This window comes from Delphinus delphis, chromosome 9, assembly GCF_949987515.2.
Source record: "Delphinus delphis chromosome 9, mDelDel1.2, whole genome shotgun sequence".
NCBI classification, from domain to species: Eukaryota; Metazoa; Chordata; class Mammalia; order Artiodactyla; family Delphinidae; genus Delphinus; species Delphinus delphis.
Window position 1 is genome coordinate 68,332,393 of NC_082691.1, and position 17,937 is coordinate 68,350,329.

Consider the following 17,937-nt stretch of genomic DNA (forward strand, 5'->3'; position numbering starts at 1 on the left):
TTTTATCTTAATAGAGTGATATACAGAAAAAGAGAAAGAAAATAAAATTACTCAAAGTTGCCAATGTATTAAAAGGTGATGGTTTAAAATTATTTGTCAGATCAATCTGTAGACTTCAAATGTCAAACTGGCAGGCTAGCAGTTCTAAAACCACACTTCACTGACTATTTTGTCTGGGAAAGTGCCTGAAAACTGTGTTCTCTGGGGTTAATCCTCTGTCAGAGAGCACTTACAATCCCCTTTAACCAGGCAAAGTTGTATTGAATGTTCTTTCTTCATAGCCAGCAAATAAGTGGGGATGATGGTCAGTTTTGATCTATTAAACATTTTGATTGTCCTCCCCTCAGTGACATCAGTTTTCTGGCCAAGACTGTGCAGCCATTCTTAGCACTCAGAGGTGACTTTTTTTTTTTTGTAATGCTCATTTTATTGCCAATTCTGGGTCAGTGTGGAGTGGTGGTCAGCTCCCTGGTCTCTCTCTCTCTGATGTCCCATCCCCTCAAGAGGCGACTTCTTTCGACAGACGGACTGGCAGGGACTGAAGCTAGCTTGACAGCACCTGAGATTCTATTGTGTGTCATCATCAACCTATAGATTGACACCAGATGAAGGCAAATGTGGAAGACATTACCCGCTAGAGTGAGAGTGTCCTTATACACGCTGCTCTTTCGGTTCATTTGTTGTTTTGTTTCACTCCTGCTTTCATGTTTTCCATTTTTATATTCTCTGACTAGAATTCAGGGAGGAGCCCCATCTTTGATGTCCCGGAATCTTACAGGAGCTGAGCATGTGGGTCTGTGGAAAGTCAGCCATACAGGCATTCAGGAGACTCAGACACGTGTAGCTCAGTTTACAGAGTGTATCTATTGGAGAATTTTTCACTTTGCTAAATTCCTTTAGAAACTAGAAGACCCACTGATTGATAACCAAACACACTATGCTTGAAATAAGGAGGATAACGTGTCTTGCTATGACTATGATAATTTAGTTATATAATTATAAAAACTAAATAAAATCTGCTGGTTCTAATTCTGTGTGAAGGATGCTGGATGTTCAGATTACAGAGGCACAGTGCAGATGTGCTCTCCTCCCACATCTGTGCTAAGCCCCCAGTGTTCACAAGTTGCTGCCTAGAAAGAACTTCATTATAAATTCAGGGCATCATGTAAAGTTTCTGTCACGTTTTCAGGTCTGAAAAAACCCAGTCTTACCTACCTAGGCTGGAAATTACACAGAGAAGAGCAGTGGTGGCACAGGTCCCCCATCTCTCAGTGTCCTGCAGGGAGGTGCACTTGCATCAGGGCAGGGCTAGATGTACTACACTTCAGTACAACTTTCTACAGGGCGTGACAGTAAACACTGATGGTACTCCATCCAGATCTCCTCAAACATGTTTTACCATTTTAGCACTCCCCTTCTACAGCTTCGGTGTGCTTTTGCCTCTAACAGCTAGTACCTGAGGCCCCTCCAAAAGCACAAAGAGCAAAAAGTACCTGGGAGTTTACATCCCACCACACTATCTCCATCCCCAATCAAGCTGCCCTTAGTCAATGACTAACAGCTGCGAGCATATGAAGGCCCACCTCTCTCGCCTTCATGCAGGACCAATCTGAGGAGTAACACACTCCAGAGTTCCTCTGTGGGACCAGGCTAAAGCTACTCCCCTCCAGACTTGGCCTGGAATCACATCTTGGCTTGTCTTCTTCCCTAACTAGCTTTCCCCAATTCTTTACGTGCTTCTTCAGGAGGGCTTCTTTAGTAAATCACTTGCACAGGCTAATCCTTAACCCGTGTCAGAGTCTGCTACTAGACAACTTCACCTAAGCATGGGGCAAGTGTAAAAGCTGCCTTATACAGACAGATTTACTGGTCACCGGGCCAACTGAACATAGTGTCAGCAGTTGCCAGTTGTGAGACAGGAGTTGCTGAGCACTTGGAGACCTGAGGAACACAGGAGCTTAGGTGGGTGTATTAGTTATCTATTGCTAGATAACAAATTCCCCCAAAGCTTAACAGTTTAAATAATACACATTTGTAATCTCACAGTTCCTGTGTGCCAGCAATCCTGGCACAACTAAGCTGGGTCTCAGGAGCCCGCACAGGCAGGGTTGTAGTCATCTCCAGTTTTAACTAGGGTGGGAGCCACTTCCATGCTCCCTTAGCGGTTGATGGTAGGACTCAGTCATCTGTGGGCTGTTGGGTTTATTTCCTCACTAGCTGTTGGGCAGCAGCCCCTCCGAGGTCTTCATCTCATGAGCTTCTTCAACATGGCAGCTTGCTTCAGCAAAGCAAAAAAGAAAAGACCAGAAAGCAAGCGAGATCAAGAGCTAGAAGGACAGGAGTCACAGCCTTTTGTAACCTAATCTTGGAAGTGATACCCCATTATTTGTGCCATTATTCTCTTGATTAGAAGCAAGTCACTAGGTGCAGCCCATGCTCAGAGGAAGGAGACTGCACAAGAGCCAGCATCCAAGGAAGTGGGAAGTGGACTTTCCCTCTAGAGCTTGAATCCTTCAAGGCAACCTGACATAAGAATCTGGGGTCATTTTTGCAGATTCTTGCTTGTCACTCCAGTTTTCTTTCATTAAAACTTTAATTTATACTTCAATGATCATATTCAAAAGTAAATTCTATGGAGTTTATTATTCCACATAAAGAAGTGAAGCACATATTTACACATAAATATCATTCAAATGTCAGCATAAGGAAGAAATACTTGTAATAGTTCCATCCTTGGAATAAGTTATAAAAAATAAAATGGTTAAAATTCCGTTATGACAAATCATGCAGTTTAGAAACTCAAAAACCTCTGCTGCCACTCGGTTGGCATTTCTTTTGACACGTTCTGAAATGATGCTCAGATAATTTGCTTCTTTTCTCAATCTGGCTTGACAACTGGAAGGTATTTTATGCTGGTTTCTATGAAAAGCCCTGTGTCCACTTCAGTGGCTCCAAAATGAATCAGTTCAACTCCCGGATATGAATGATTCATTGGATCTTATCTCCCTCATGCTGGCTACCTTGGCGCTCAATTCACTAACATAATGATTTCTAAATACTGAGTCCAGATGTTCCCCTGGGATAAGCAGGGCAGAGAGAAAACAGGTGTGTGAAAGGATGAAGTATGTTTTATTTTGAATTTTGAATGTGAAATAATTGTAGTTACGGCTTATAGTTAGACCATGCTTAAAGCTTTTAATGCACTGGTTTAGGCAACCCTTTTCTCTCCAACTGCGTGGTTATATATGAATATATATATATATATATATATATATAGGTAGATATACATTTGTGCCTCTGTGTTATATAATAAATGAGGTCTAATCAACAGAGTTGCCAAGATAGCCATTATTTTGAAGTTGCCCTTATACCTGTCTGAAATTTCAGAAAAGATTGAGAAGTTCCTGCCTCCACCAGTTAATAAGAAAACCAAGTGGCATTAAATAAAAAGTAGCGATCCAATGCTAGATCAAGTGGTCTTTTACGTTCATTGACTCTGGAGTGAGCTGTAACTACTGACAGGGACCCGTGACCTTGTTTTAATATCAACTTGGTTTTCAGAAATTCTTACCCAGAATGTTTAAAAAGCACTAAAATCCCAGGGTACCATCAGCCAGACAGCCCCTCAGATAACTGAACAAAACAACAGAGGTGCGCAATTCATATAAATACACACAGATGTGACACTGAAATCCATTATTTTTCTTGCAGTATACATTGTCTCAACAGTAATAAAATTTATACAATTGTTAAATCAAACAGATGTAGCTTACATTGTGTCTAAAGGTCACCAAATCTGGATTCTGGAAGAATTAGATAAGAGAGAAAGCTCTTGTGTCAAAACTGTAAGCCCTGTACTAGCTTCACAGCCCTTTATGCTGCTATGAAGGGATAAATAGAAGGTGAAGTCAGATCTTGATCTACAGTTTAATCTTTCCCAAATGAAACAACGCATTTGTTGAGCAAGAAGCATATAACGTCTCTTAGCCCAGTTAAGAAACTCTCAGGGCTGCATGCAGGAGACAGAAATTCTGGTGGTTGGGACACTAAGATATGAGGTGAGCAGACCAAAGCCTTTCAGAAAACCTGCACTATTTTCTAAAAATCTAACAAAATCTGATCCCACAAAATATGTCGATCTTATTTTTCTTGAATATTATAAATCCAGTATTTAAAATAGAGTTACGTTTTAAAAAACTGTCAACCATCATTTCATTTTACATAGAGAACCACATACATTTTCATTCATATACACATGTGTGTATATATACACACACATATATATACACACACACTAAATCCTTTTGAAAAACAAAATCATACAGTACATATCATTTGCAAACTACTTTTTTAACTTTAAAATATATCATGAATACCTTGCAGGTTATGGTAGAAATTGTTAGTTACCTACAACCTAGTTACCTAACATTTATCCCTTTTTTTCTGCTGAAAAGGACATAGTATGAAGTAGCAGTGTATTTGTGAAATTCAAGAGGCTGGATGAGAATTGGTGCAAACCACACACAGAGATCCTTTTACCTAATTTTCCAGCTTCCTTAGCATCTGGGGTGAGCACATGCTCCAGTTCAGACTAATAAGGTTTGAGAGAAGGGGGTTGAGGGGTTCCAGGAAACTTTTGATTTTCTGATTAAATAAGATAGGTGCAACTGGCTCACTTCTTTCCCTTCCCCTCCCTTACCTTCTTCTGACTTGCATATAGATGTGAAGGCTGATGCTATGGTAGCCATCCTGGGAGAATAAGAGAAAGGCAAAGAGGATCACAGTGGTATCATCCTTGAACCTAAGCCAGCACTGCCTACCTCTAGGTTCCTTTATTTATTTTATGTTTATTAAGAGAAAAATAAATGTAAATTATTAAAGCCATTGTGATTGAGTTTTCTGTTACTTGAAGTCAAATACATGCCTTCTATCTTTAATCTACCTCAGATTTTCCTTAAAAATAGCATACATATTGCTGACGCTATAATTACAAAATTGAATTTCAAGCTGTTTAGGACAAGGCATTAAATAATATTAAATCATATAGCAAAACTTTATGCCACTTTCTGTTTTAATTATTCTGATCATTCAGATGATATAAAGAAGATGGTCTTAGTCTGACTTAAATAATTATCTAATTTTTGCTAATCACCCTTTTAAAAAATGCCTTAACAGGCTTATTAGCTCAAAATTAATAATTTTGTTTTGATTATTTTTTATCATTACTCTTCATTCATATTAAGCAATATTGGTTTCTACTTTTGATAAGATAGTAGATTTAGGAAGATATATTAAGAAAATATTAATTCAGTTGGCACACGCATATGGCAAAAATCTTGAATGTGGAATAGCAAATAACTAAAGTTGGGAAACACCATTCTCTACTATATCAGTTTTAAAGGTTGTATACTATATTCTCAGAAGGTTATTTTCGGAGGTAATATTTAGAACATTTAACAACTGGTATGTTGTAGTTGCCAACCATCAACAAATGACCATAAAGCAAATAACAGAAACAGATGCCAACATAAACAACTGGTATTGTTGCTGAGTACCAGCTGTGTATCTGTCCTGGCTGTTTCAACAGTGCATTTAATCAATTAATCTCTTAGCAAATAAATATTTGCTAAGTTGTGACACACTAATGCCTAAATCTTTGCTTAATGTATTTGCCATATAAATGTTTGATTATTTCCTCAGGATAAATGACTAGAAGTTAAATTTTTGGGAAACAAGCATAAATATTTTTAAGCATTTCATATGTATCTGCCTAATTAGCCCCAGAATGCTTGTACCAATTACATTCTCACAAATATAGAAGATTGCATTTTTTCTGAATCTTTCTATCACGTTTTTTGTACCACTCAAAAAAGCAGAGGAATAAAATAATAATAATAAATTAAAATTAACATACACTAGTGTTCTCTTTCTCTCTCTCTCTCTCTCTCTCTCACACACACACACACACACACACACACACACACACACACACAGAGTTTCTTCTGGTTTTGTTTTTGAAATGAGCCTATTTGTTCATAATATATTATTATATTCACTTGGTTTAAGTTATAAAATATTATGTCATAGCAATCTTCCAATTTAATGTAATTGATCTAGCTAATTATTTCAAACTTTCAGTCTATTTTAAATTATCAAAGTCATATATGCACTTTCTAATAAGCCAAACAGTGTTGAGATGACAAAAATAAAATGGTAATAATCTCCCTTCCCTCTTCAAATATAACTACCTTGAATTTATCTTTATTAATATAGGTATCCCATATCTTTCTCCATGTTTAAACGCAAGTGTGCCAACATACACAGGTATATATAGGCACTTTACCTACTGCTATCTTAGAAAAATAGGATTTTACAAATATACAGTGCACCATTATTTTTTTTTTAGTATATCATTTATGTCCCTTACACATCAACAGTGAGAGATATAACTCAGTTTAGTAGCTGGGTAATATTTTACAATGTTAATCCTCCATAATTAATTCAAACATTATGCTATTGGTATATACACATTCTGTTTCCAAATTTTTTACTCCTGTTTTAAAAATGTCCACGTAGACATCCCCTTTTCTACTTGTGTTTGTCTGTTTGGTTTTCCTCTAGGCTAGAGATGTCCCCACCTCCACCTCACACAAACCAAAATAGGATTATTAAGTCAGAGTATCTACATTTTTAACTATAGAATAAGTGAGGAGATCACATTTCCCCACAAAATGTCCCAGTATACACATCTCTCCATTTAATACTGGTGTTATTAGTCTTTTAAAACTTTGCTGATCTAATATGCTTAAAAAAATGGCATTTCACTATGATTTATCTACCCTGAAGTTAAGAATGTTTTTCCTTTCTTTCTTTTCTTCTTTTTTTTGTAATTTTCAGGGCACTTTTGAATTTTCTCTGCTTTTGAATTTATAGAGCTTTTTGTATGTATGTGTTAGGGATATTAACTTTCATTTTCAATAAATGCTGCAGGTTCTTTCCTGGTCTATTAAGTAATAGACTAAAGAAATTTAGCTTTCTTAGTGTATATTTACCTTTTTGGTTACCAAGTTTTACATTTTTCAGGTAATAAAATACGAGTATTTTACATGTGGATTCTTAAACAATAGATATTTTATTTTTGTGCAATTGTGCTAGATATTTTCTCTAAGTTGGATAGGCAATTATTCCAGCTACATTTACTGAGCAAATTATCATTTCCAACTGACCTTTGCTAGTGGTGTGATGCAAACACCAACTGTTTAATTTTTAGGAGAATCTGATTGTCATCACACTTGGTACGTTAATATTGACCAAGGTAGGAGTATTTATATCATAGAAACTAGAAATCACTACATCAGGCTCCCCTCACTTCATTTCAGCCCCAGAGAGCTGGTTGTTAAACATTCATTGTCCATCACTTTTTGGTCATATGCGGTTTCCACATATCCTTGGGTCTATCCTTGGACTCAATATTTTTATTCATTCATCTGTTTGTTTAATGATATACAAATATTATACATTTTATGTACAGTAGATTTGTCTTCGAATGTGTTACAGCAAAAGGGCTCCTCTCTATTCTTTTGTAAAAATCTTTTGTCATTTCTCAAGTATATACTTTGAATTGAAAAATAATTTTGACAAGTTAAATTTGACAATTTTGACAATAATTTTGACAAGTTAATTTTGACAATTTTAAATTGTCAAATTTAAATTCTCAAATTGACCAAAATGAACAAAAAATGTTATTCTTACCAACATGTATTAATATATTCATTTGGGAATAATAGATTTTTTATGATATTAAACTTTTCCATTCAGGAAATTTGTTTCTCCTTTACTTAGGGCATCAGCATTTTAGAGAAATCTATTCTTGACCTCTTTAGGCTCACTGTAATAAGTCTAGTTGTCTGAGTGAGTTGTGAAACTGAAATTAAAAGAGTTCATTCCCATTTTCAAATTGCAAAATGCATAAAAACCTAAAGGATATGGTGTCCTTTTTTATGTCACTTCTCTAATGTAATCTATTAATCGGAGGCAATTGCCAAGTAGTCTATCATCTATCTATCTAAGTTCTATAATTAATATGGCAAATAATTGAACAAAATAGTTGCCAACTTAGTAACTTAACTGTGTTGGTCCAAGCTACTAGCCCTTCTGGCAGTTCTCAGAGCTGATCCTCTCTGCTTCCTAAGTGACACTGCTCATATCACTATATGTTACCAATGCATGAGATCAAAACTTCAATATTTTTTCACCTCTGTTCATGACAGTGTGTGCAGAGAAGAGGAACCAATTTGGAGGAAACAGGGGCATTTTTTTCTCATGGTTTTTGAAAAGTTTCAGGGATGGAGTTATACCTCTAAGTTGTCCATGAGAAACAGAACTTAAAGCCCTATGCCTCAGTTTTGCTGTGAATACATATGAAAACAACGGATGAATCCGAGAGGGAGGATTGAAGTGTGTAGGGAAATGCTTTTGACTTCTTTGGCATTAACTTTCTGATAAAATATTGCACTGAGAGATAAACAAAGTTCTGAATAAGTCTGAATCATTAAACTTTAAGGCGAGGAAAGAAAGAAAAGTGGAAATTGGCTAAAGATATATATGTAATGAGTAAAGTAAAAACTTCACAGGGCTTCCCTGGTGGCGCAGTGGTTGAAAGTCCACCTGTTGATGCAGGGGACGCGGGTTCGTGCCCCGGTCCAGGAAGGTCCCACATACCGCGGAGCAGCTGGGCCCGTGAGCCATGGCCGCTGAGCCTGCATGTCTGGAGGCTGTGCTCCGCAACGGGAGGGGCCACAGCAGTGAGAGGCCCGCCTACGGCCAAAAAAAAAAAAAAATTCACAAACACCTTTGTTCTTTAAATAGGAGACACTGCTAAGGGCTAATAACACCTGGGAAAAGCTGGCAGTGGGATCTGTTTTCACAAGTGAGGTTTTGGTTATTACATGGAACCCCCATTTTTCGAAATTTCACTTTATGTCACTTCACTTTTACAAAAGACCTACATTAGTGCATGTTTTCACTAACCAAAAGAAATCTAAAGAGGAGTTTTGCTTTTCCAAAAAAAGGCAAAAAGTGATGAGAGTGTTCAGTGTTTGTTTTGTAGCAGGTGTTATAAGAGGCAGTGAGACTGGCATCCCTAAGCTCCCTCCTCCAAAACTACACTCAGCATCTCAGCATTAAGCCTCCTTAACTTTGAACTGTTGTTTGTGAGCCTACGTGCTTGATCTCAATTTATTTTATGAAGTCATTAGCAAGATGTGTCCTAAGGTAATTGCTTTTTTGCTTCACACCATTTCAGCTTAGAAAAGGCTTCATAGGCATGCTCTACTTTGGGAAAGTGGGAAACTTATACCTGGATTTAGTCATTTTCATCTGCTATCCTCTGTGAACTGGAGAAAAGGGCACAACTGACAACTGGAAACAGTGGATACAAGTAGTACAAACGGTTTTCGTTGGTAATATGAACTTGAATCCTTTCCAAGGTTTTTGTTTGTCTTTTAATAAAGATAACAAGGAGGATTTGTGTGTATGTAAATGTGGGTGTGTGTCTCCCTAATAAAACTGAAATCAAAACCTTTCGTTAATCTTACACTTAGAGCTTATTTGAACTTCACTTATTATGAGACCATCACCTTGTCTAAGAGATACTTGGTGCTTTCTTGGTGAGGCCTACCCCTGGGTGGCCAAATACTTATATCTAATGAATATATAACAACAATCACTCCATCTTTCCTAGCCTATTACCTTATAATTTGTGGGTGAATTTGTGAGGGTTTATGTGCCTTTGTTGTAGAGAATTAATAGCCATTTCCCTCATAAGAAACTGAGTCATGGGAATGTAAGGCATAGCATAGGGAATATAGTCAATAATATTGTAATAACTCTGTATGGTGACAGATGGTAACTAGACTTACTGTGGTGATTATTCCATAATATATAAAAATATTGAATCACTATGGCAAACACCTGAAACTAATAAAATACTGTATATCAATTATAATTCAACAAAAAAGAAACTTATGAGATGGTTATTATCATTATTTCTATTATCTGTAGTAGCAGTAATAGTAGTAGTAGTAGTAATAGCCAATTATATATTTGTATAATCTTACCTAAATAATATCTTGTTTTGTTTTTTCAAAAATTCTTCATTGGCTCCTAATGAAGACCAGGCTGATGGTCTAAGAGACCCTATACTGAGAACTTAAATTCTATCAGTCCATGATAGAATACCAGTTTGGCCCTGACATGTCGCTCAGGGCCAAACTGGTAGTTCTGTTGACCTATAAATTCACAGCAAAGGAAACCATCAGCAAACGAAAGGACAACCTATAGAATGAGAGAAAATATTGCAAATGATGCAACTGACAAGGAGTTAATATCCAAAATATACAAAAAGCTCATATAGCTTAATATCGAAAAAGAAAACCACCCAATCAAAAAATGGGCAGAAGATCTAAATAGCTATTTCCCCAAAGAAGACATACAGATGGCCAATAGGCACATGAGAAGATGCTCAACATCACTAATTATTAGAGAAATGCAAATCAAAACTACAATGAGATATCACCTCACACTGGTCAGAATGGCCATCATCAAAAAGTCTACAAATAATAAATCCTGGAGAGGGTGTGTATATATAATGGAATACTACTCAGCCATAAAAAAGAATGAGGTAATGCCATTTGCAGCAACAGAAATTATCACACTAAGTGAATGAAGCCAGACAGAGAAAAATGAATATTATATGATATTGCTCATATGTAAAATCTAAAAAAAAAATGATACAAATGAACTTATATACAAAACAGAAATAGACCCACAGACATAGAAAACAAATTTACAGATACCAAAGGGGAAAAGGAGGGGAGTAGGGATAAATAAGGAGTATGGGATTAACAGATACAATCTCCTATATATAAAATAGATAAGCAACAAGGATGTGCCGTATAGCACAGGAAACTATATTCAATATCTTGTAATAACTTATAATGGAAAATAATCTGAAAAAATATATAACTGAATCACTTTGCTGTATATCTAAAACTAACACAATATTGTAAATCAACTACAATGAAAAAAATTGCAGACTCTGCAAATAATTCAGAAGGTCCAAATTTCTACAAATGTTTTGCAGAATATAAGGCACCCATTTTCAAGCTGAGAGTTAATACCAGGTAGAGTATAAATATGGGGACTATAGAGCCTAACTGGCTGAGCTCAAATGCAAATTCCCCACTATCTTCTCTGGCTTCCCCCTCTGCTTCTCTCTGACATGATCCCCTACCTCCCTCTGGGGCTCACTGCACTTCAGCCATGCTGGCCTTCTCTTGATACGTTTTCCATTATGTATTGTCCCTCTTTAGCCCTGGTAATTTTCCTTGTTCTGAAGACTATTTACTCTGATATTAATATAGTCTTCAAGCTTTCTTTGGATTTGTGTTATCATGACCTAGACATGAATCTCATCTGGGATTTGCTTACCTTCTTGAATCTGCAAATTCACATCTTTTACCTTTGTCAAAATGTTACTACATATGTTTGGATTTTATTTTGTTCCACTGTTCTTTGGTCTATTCTTGTGCCAATGCCAATTTATTTTAATCACTTAATAAGACTTGATATCTGGTAGTATACATTCTGTAAATCTGTTCTTTTTAAAGATAAAGCTATTCTTGGCTTTTCATATATGTGTATATATATATATATATATATATATACACACACATATGTATACATATATACATATGTGTGTGTATATATATAATTCTATATATATACAAATATATATTATACATAAATACAACCACATGCCAATTCACAGACAGTAATGCACAAAATTTGCTGAGACAATTAGCTTTTTTTCCCCTCTTTATCATGTGGTATTGGTTTGACAGTTAAATGTTGAAAATAAGCTGTGATAGAAGAGCAAAAGTTTTTAATGTTGATCAAATCTGGTTTTTCATATTTTCTCTTATTGTTCATACTAATTAGTTCCTATCTAAAGAGTTTCTGTCTACCTCTATTATGAAGATATTCTCTAAATATTTATCTAAGATTTTATGGTTTGGATTTTATGTTAACATATAAATCCTTCTCAAAATAATTTTTGTGTATGGCAATGGTTTTCAGTGGGAATGATTTTGCCCCCTAGGGGTGTTTGGCCAGGTCTGTAGACATTTTGGCTGTGATGCCTGGGAAGAGTTTGTTACAGGTATCTAGCTGATAGAGGCCAAGCAAACATTTTAAAATACACAGAAAAAAATCCTACAGCAAAGAATTATCTGATCTTAAACAACAAGTGACAAGACTGGTAAACCCTTGTGTAAGGTATGAGGTAAAGTTTGATGTTCACTTTTTTTTAATACAAATCCATATGTTCATGGGTCCTTTCTGAACTCACTTATTCTGTTCCATTGATCTAAATTCCTCTTTCACTGTTTTGAATACTATATGTGTCAATTCTTGAAATCAGGAAGTGTAAGCACTTCAATTTTGTTACTGCTTTTGTTTTAATAACCTTGGCTATTCTAGGTTGTTTGAAATTTTATATGCACTTAGAATGGGCTTGCCAATTTCTCCAAAATAGTATGTTAGAATTTTTATTTTGATTTTATCAAATCTAGACATTTCTCTCTTTGGAGAAAACTGACATCTTAACAATACTGAGTCTTCCCATTCATAAACATTTATTTATGTATTTTTTAATTTCTCTAAGCAGTATCCTATGGTTTCAGAGTAGAACTATTATTTGTCATTGGTTATATTTATTTCTAAGTATTTTATATTTTCAACACTTTTGTAAATGTTTTATTTTAAAATTGTTTGCCTCTAGTAAATACTTTTTGTAATTTAATAGTGTAATTATTCACCTTGCTAAATTCACTTATTAGTTTTTGTAATCATTTTGTATATTCTTTTGGATTTCCTATGTGAACATTCATATATGCTGAAAATAGAAGCAGTTTTACGTCCTCAGTTCTCATGTGTATGGCTTTTCTTCTTTCTTTTTTTTTCCATATTGTAATAGCCATGCCCTCCCTACTCCCTCCCCCATATAATAGTGAAAGGGAGTGATGAGAATAAGCATCCTTACCTCATTGTCAAAATTATGGAGACAAACATTCAATATTTTGCTGTTAAAAGTGAGACTACCTGCAGGACTTTTGCCAATTACCTTTATTAGCTATTATCTTGAATAAGTGTTGAATTTTGTCAAATGGTTTTCTAAAATATCTAACTTCTCCCAATGGGGCATGGAGGAAGATTTAAGTCCCAGGACCCCAATAGCTCTCTGTAATCATTTTTCAATAGCCACTTCCTCTCCCTCACTCTGTAACCAATTTTGGATTAGCAGCTAAGAGTTACAAAACTAGTTTTTAACAAATTGTTTTGGTGGCCACTCCTTTTTGTACTATTAGCAGTTGGAACTATTATCTTGTGAATTGTACAAAAACTGAGACAGCCAAACCCATTTGGGCATCTTACTAAACCCAACTTGGTCTCAAACTCTCTTAGGGTATATATTTATATATTTATGTATAATGTGCCTAATATTTGATAGTCTTAATAGTAACTGCCTTGATCTGGGCCTTTGATACATGCTAACCTATTCAAACATCTCATTACCAGCCTCTGTTAATAGTAAGTTCCAGATGACAGCCTTTATAAGGAAAAAATCCTTGGTCATTCTTCCTTCATTCCCACTTTGCTCCATTCCAAAGTTTGCTTGACTTCTGACCTCTAATTCCTACTGCTATTTTCAGCCCTATCCTCATCCTTTGGCCTAATGAAAGATACGGCATTTTTTCTTTTACCGTTTTTTGACACTTCTTGCAAAACATGATTTTCCACCAATCCACTGTCTCTACTAGCTTCAGATATATTTGAGTAATTGCCCTGTTATTTCTGCATTTACATGCTAGGATTCTAATCCCAATTTCGGCTTTGCTTTGGTATTCCAAGATGTGCCTGGGGCTCATGGCAAACTGCAGATAAAATTGGCTGAGTCATCTAAAACATGGCACAACGAAAGAGAATGTATTCACTGACCTGAAACCACAGTGAGCAGTTTTATAGTTGATAAAGATGGACCCAGAGAAAAGGCTTTCAATTAGGTTATAAATTTTGATAGCATAAGAATGAGAGGATATAGTCTGCTTTGGTAGAAGTAAACATAGAAATAATTGTGGAGATGATATCTCAAGGACAAAAAAAGCAGATTAAAAATGATACATCTGTGCATCCCTATTTCTGAGTGTACAATTATATTTACTGTGATTGAAAAAAGAGGCAAATTCCTAATACAATCTTCAAGACCTAATGAACATGTATCAGGCATTTAGCATATATTGGCAAACTGTGTAAATTGTCTATAGTATATAAAAACAATACATATTTGCCCATACTATTGATTTCTCAAATCTGTCATCTGATTTTAATTACCAAATAACTTGATGGCTCACCTATAAAAGTAAAATATCCATGGAAAAATATTCATAGTCCTTTAAGGCAATAAGTTTAAATTACATATGTTATTTCCAAATAACACCCAAAATGATTTCGATCATACAAAATTCTGTATGACTAATTTTGTTGCACTTTTTTTCTCTTTTTTAGTTTTTCACACGTCATGTAGCCAGAGTGCAATTAGGTATATTGTTGGTCAAAGTGCATTGAAAACGACATAAGACATTTAAGCACTTCTCAGTTTGCAACATCAAAATTTTACAAGTATCTCACTCTCTAATGTATTTAGCAGAATAAGGAGAATTCATTAAATAATTTTTTCTTCACAAATTAACATTGGAATTTGCTGCCACAGGCCCCTCTATTATCATATATTAGTCTTATAATCAGTTTGTCAAATGCTAGACAGCATGTTGCCCCACCCTCTCAATGGTACTTAAGACTCCACCATAAACTAGTGAACTAATGGCTACTGTTGATCTACACATTGCAGAGAAGTTGCAAAAATCATCTCACTTTTTCTAGTTCATTTATTTTCTAGCAACAAACCACATAATGTAACACTTAATTCCAGAGAATTTTAGATTGTCAACTGTTCAGAATTCATCTTATCAACTAGACTGCTTGAAGTAGGACCCACAACCATTGTTATGCATGCATAACATACTAGAATGATGTTAAAGATAGATGACCGATAAATGTAGATACATACTAGAATGATGACTATGATAGATGATTGATAAATATCTATTAGTTTAACTGGTACTACAGTGTTCATTGTAGACTTGGCCAAAGGGACAAATGATTTCCTCAAAATACAATTATTGTCCTATTTTTCAAGCATCTACAACTTTCTTTTTCAATGAAAATCATCCCAATATTTACATTATATGCATATGTAATTGATGATAAAACTTAGAAACAAATAGTCATAGTTTTTACTCAATATGTAAAGTGATAACCAGTAAACCAACTACAGAAATAAATTATGTGATGAGAGTAATAAAAGTGTCTTTCGTTATGTTAAAAAAATTATGAATCGCTTTAATAGGGTGATATAATTGGACTGTGGATATAATGTTGATTAATGTAGATCATTTCTGGTAAAATCTTTATTAATTAAAAACAAAGTAAACTGAACTCTTAAATGGAATATTTTAGCCCTCATTTGGCCATATTTGGAGACAGAAACAGAAGACATAAGTTCCTAAACAAACCAGAAATAGAAATTTTGGATTAAAAGTACTTTTAAGAAACTTACAGCATTTTCCCTTACCCTGTGCTAATTTTCACTATGGTCATTTCTAAAATGAGGAGACTTAGATAGAGAAAGGCAACATTCAAATAACAAAACTAATGTTTATTGAGTACTTATTATGTTCCAGGCAAAGAGTTAAACACTTTCTAAGCATTAGCTAATAGATTAAAGGAACGAAGCTATAAAATACATAGGAAAATTAAGCAAATTTTCCAAGCCTGACAGTGGAAAATTTTGGAGTGAACTAGCATGGACTACTGCTGAACCTGCATTCTTCTTTTTTAAAGAAGACCTTTACAAAATAATTTTATAAAGACCCCCAATCTATAAATAGATAGTAACTGCCAAGCATTCTTAGATAATAGAACATTATTTAAATGTACTCCTTCAAACATTTTATTCTCTTTCTTTCCCTCTCTCTTTCTCTTTTTTTTTAATCTGCTTCACATTTTGTTTTTTATTAGAATTCTTTAGATCAGCTTTAGTTCACAAAAAAAATTGAGTGGAATGTATATACCCCTATGCCCCCATAGACATACATAGTTTCCCCTATTGTTAATATCTTGCATTAGTATGGCACTATTGTTAAAATTGATGAGCCAATATTGATACATTATTATTAACTGAAGTCCATAATTTATATTAGGTTTCACTCTTGGTGTTGTATATTCTACGGGTTTTGACAAACACATGACAAGTATCCACAACAGAGAATAGTTTTACTGTCCTAAACTTTCCCTGAGCTCCACTTAATCATCCCTCTCTGCCTCTCCCCAAAACTCTGGGAATCACTGATATTTTTCCTTTCTAATTTTGCCTTTACCAGAATACCATATAGTTGGAATCATACAGTGTGTAGCCTTTTCAGATTTACTTCTTTCTCTTAAAATATACATTTAAGATTTCTTCATGTCTTTTCATGACTTAATAGCTCATTTCCTTTTATCACTGAATAATATTCCATTGTCTAGATGTACCACAGTTTATCCATTCATTTACTGAAAGACATCTTGGTTGCTTCCAAGTATTGGCAATATGAATAAAGCTACCGTAAATACTTACGTCCAAGTTTTAGTGTGTACAAATGATTTCAGCTCATTAGAGTAAAAACCAAGGAGTGCAACTGCTGGATCATATGGTAAGAGTATGTATAGCTTTGCAAAGTGGCTGCACCATTTTACACTCCTACCAGCAATGTATGAAAGTTCCTGTTGCTCCACATCCTGGCCTCTACTTAAGGTTGTTGGTGTTAGGGATTTTTGCCTTTCCAATAGGTATGTAGTGATATCTCATGGTTCTAATTTGAATTTCCCTGATGACATATCATATGGAGTGTCTTTTGAAATGTTTATTTGCCACCTGTATATCATTTTTTAATGAGGTTTTTGTTCAGGTCTTATGCCCAATTTTTTTAACCTTTTTTTTTTTTTTTTGCGGTATGCGGGCCTCTCACTGTTGTGGCCTCTCCCGTTGCGGAGCGCAGGCTCCAGACGCGCAGGCTCAGCGGCCATGGCTCACGGGCCCAGCCGCTCCGTGGCATGTGGGATCTTCCCGGACCAGGGCTCGAACCCGTGTCCCTTGCATCGGCAGGTGGACTCTCGACCACTGTGCCACCAGGGAAGCCCCTAACCATTTTTTAATTGAAGTATAGTTAATGTTTTATTAGATTCAGGTGTACAGAAAAGTGATTCAGTTATACATATAAATACATATTCTTTTTCAGATTCTTTTCCATTATAGGTTATTATAAGACATTGAATATAGTTCCCTGTGCTATACAGTAGGTCCTTGCTGTTTATCTATTTTATACATAGTAGTGAGTACATGTTAATCCCAAATTCCTGATATATCTCCCCCGCCACCAGCCCCCCGCCACTATCCCCTCACGTAATCGAAAGTTTGTTTTCTATCTGTGAGTCTAATTCTGTTGTGTAAATAAGTTCATTTATATCATTTTTTCAGAGTCCACATATAAGTGATATCATATATTTCTCTTTCTCTGTCTTATTTCACTTAATATGATAATCTCTAAGTCCATCCCTGTTGCTTCAAATAGCATTATTTCATTCTTTTTAATGGCTGAGTAATATTCCATTGTGTATATATACCACTTCTTTTTTATTTTTATTTATTTATTTAGGTCATGCTGCACAGCTTGCAGGATCTCAGTTCCCCAAAACAGGGATTGAATCTGGGCCCCTGGA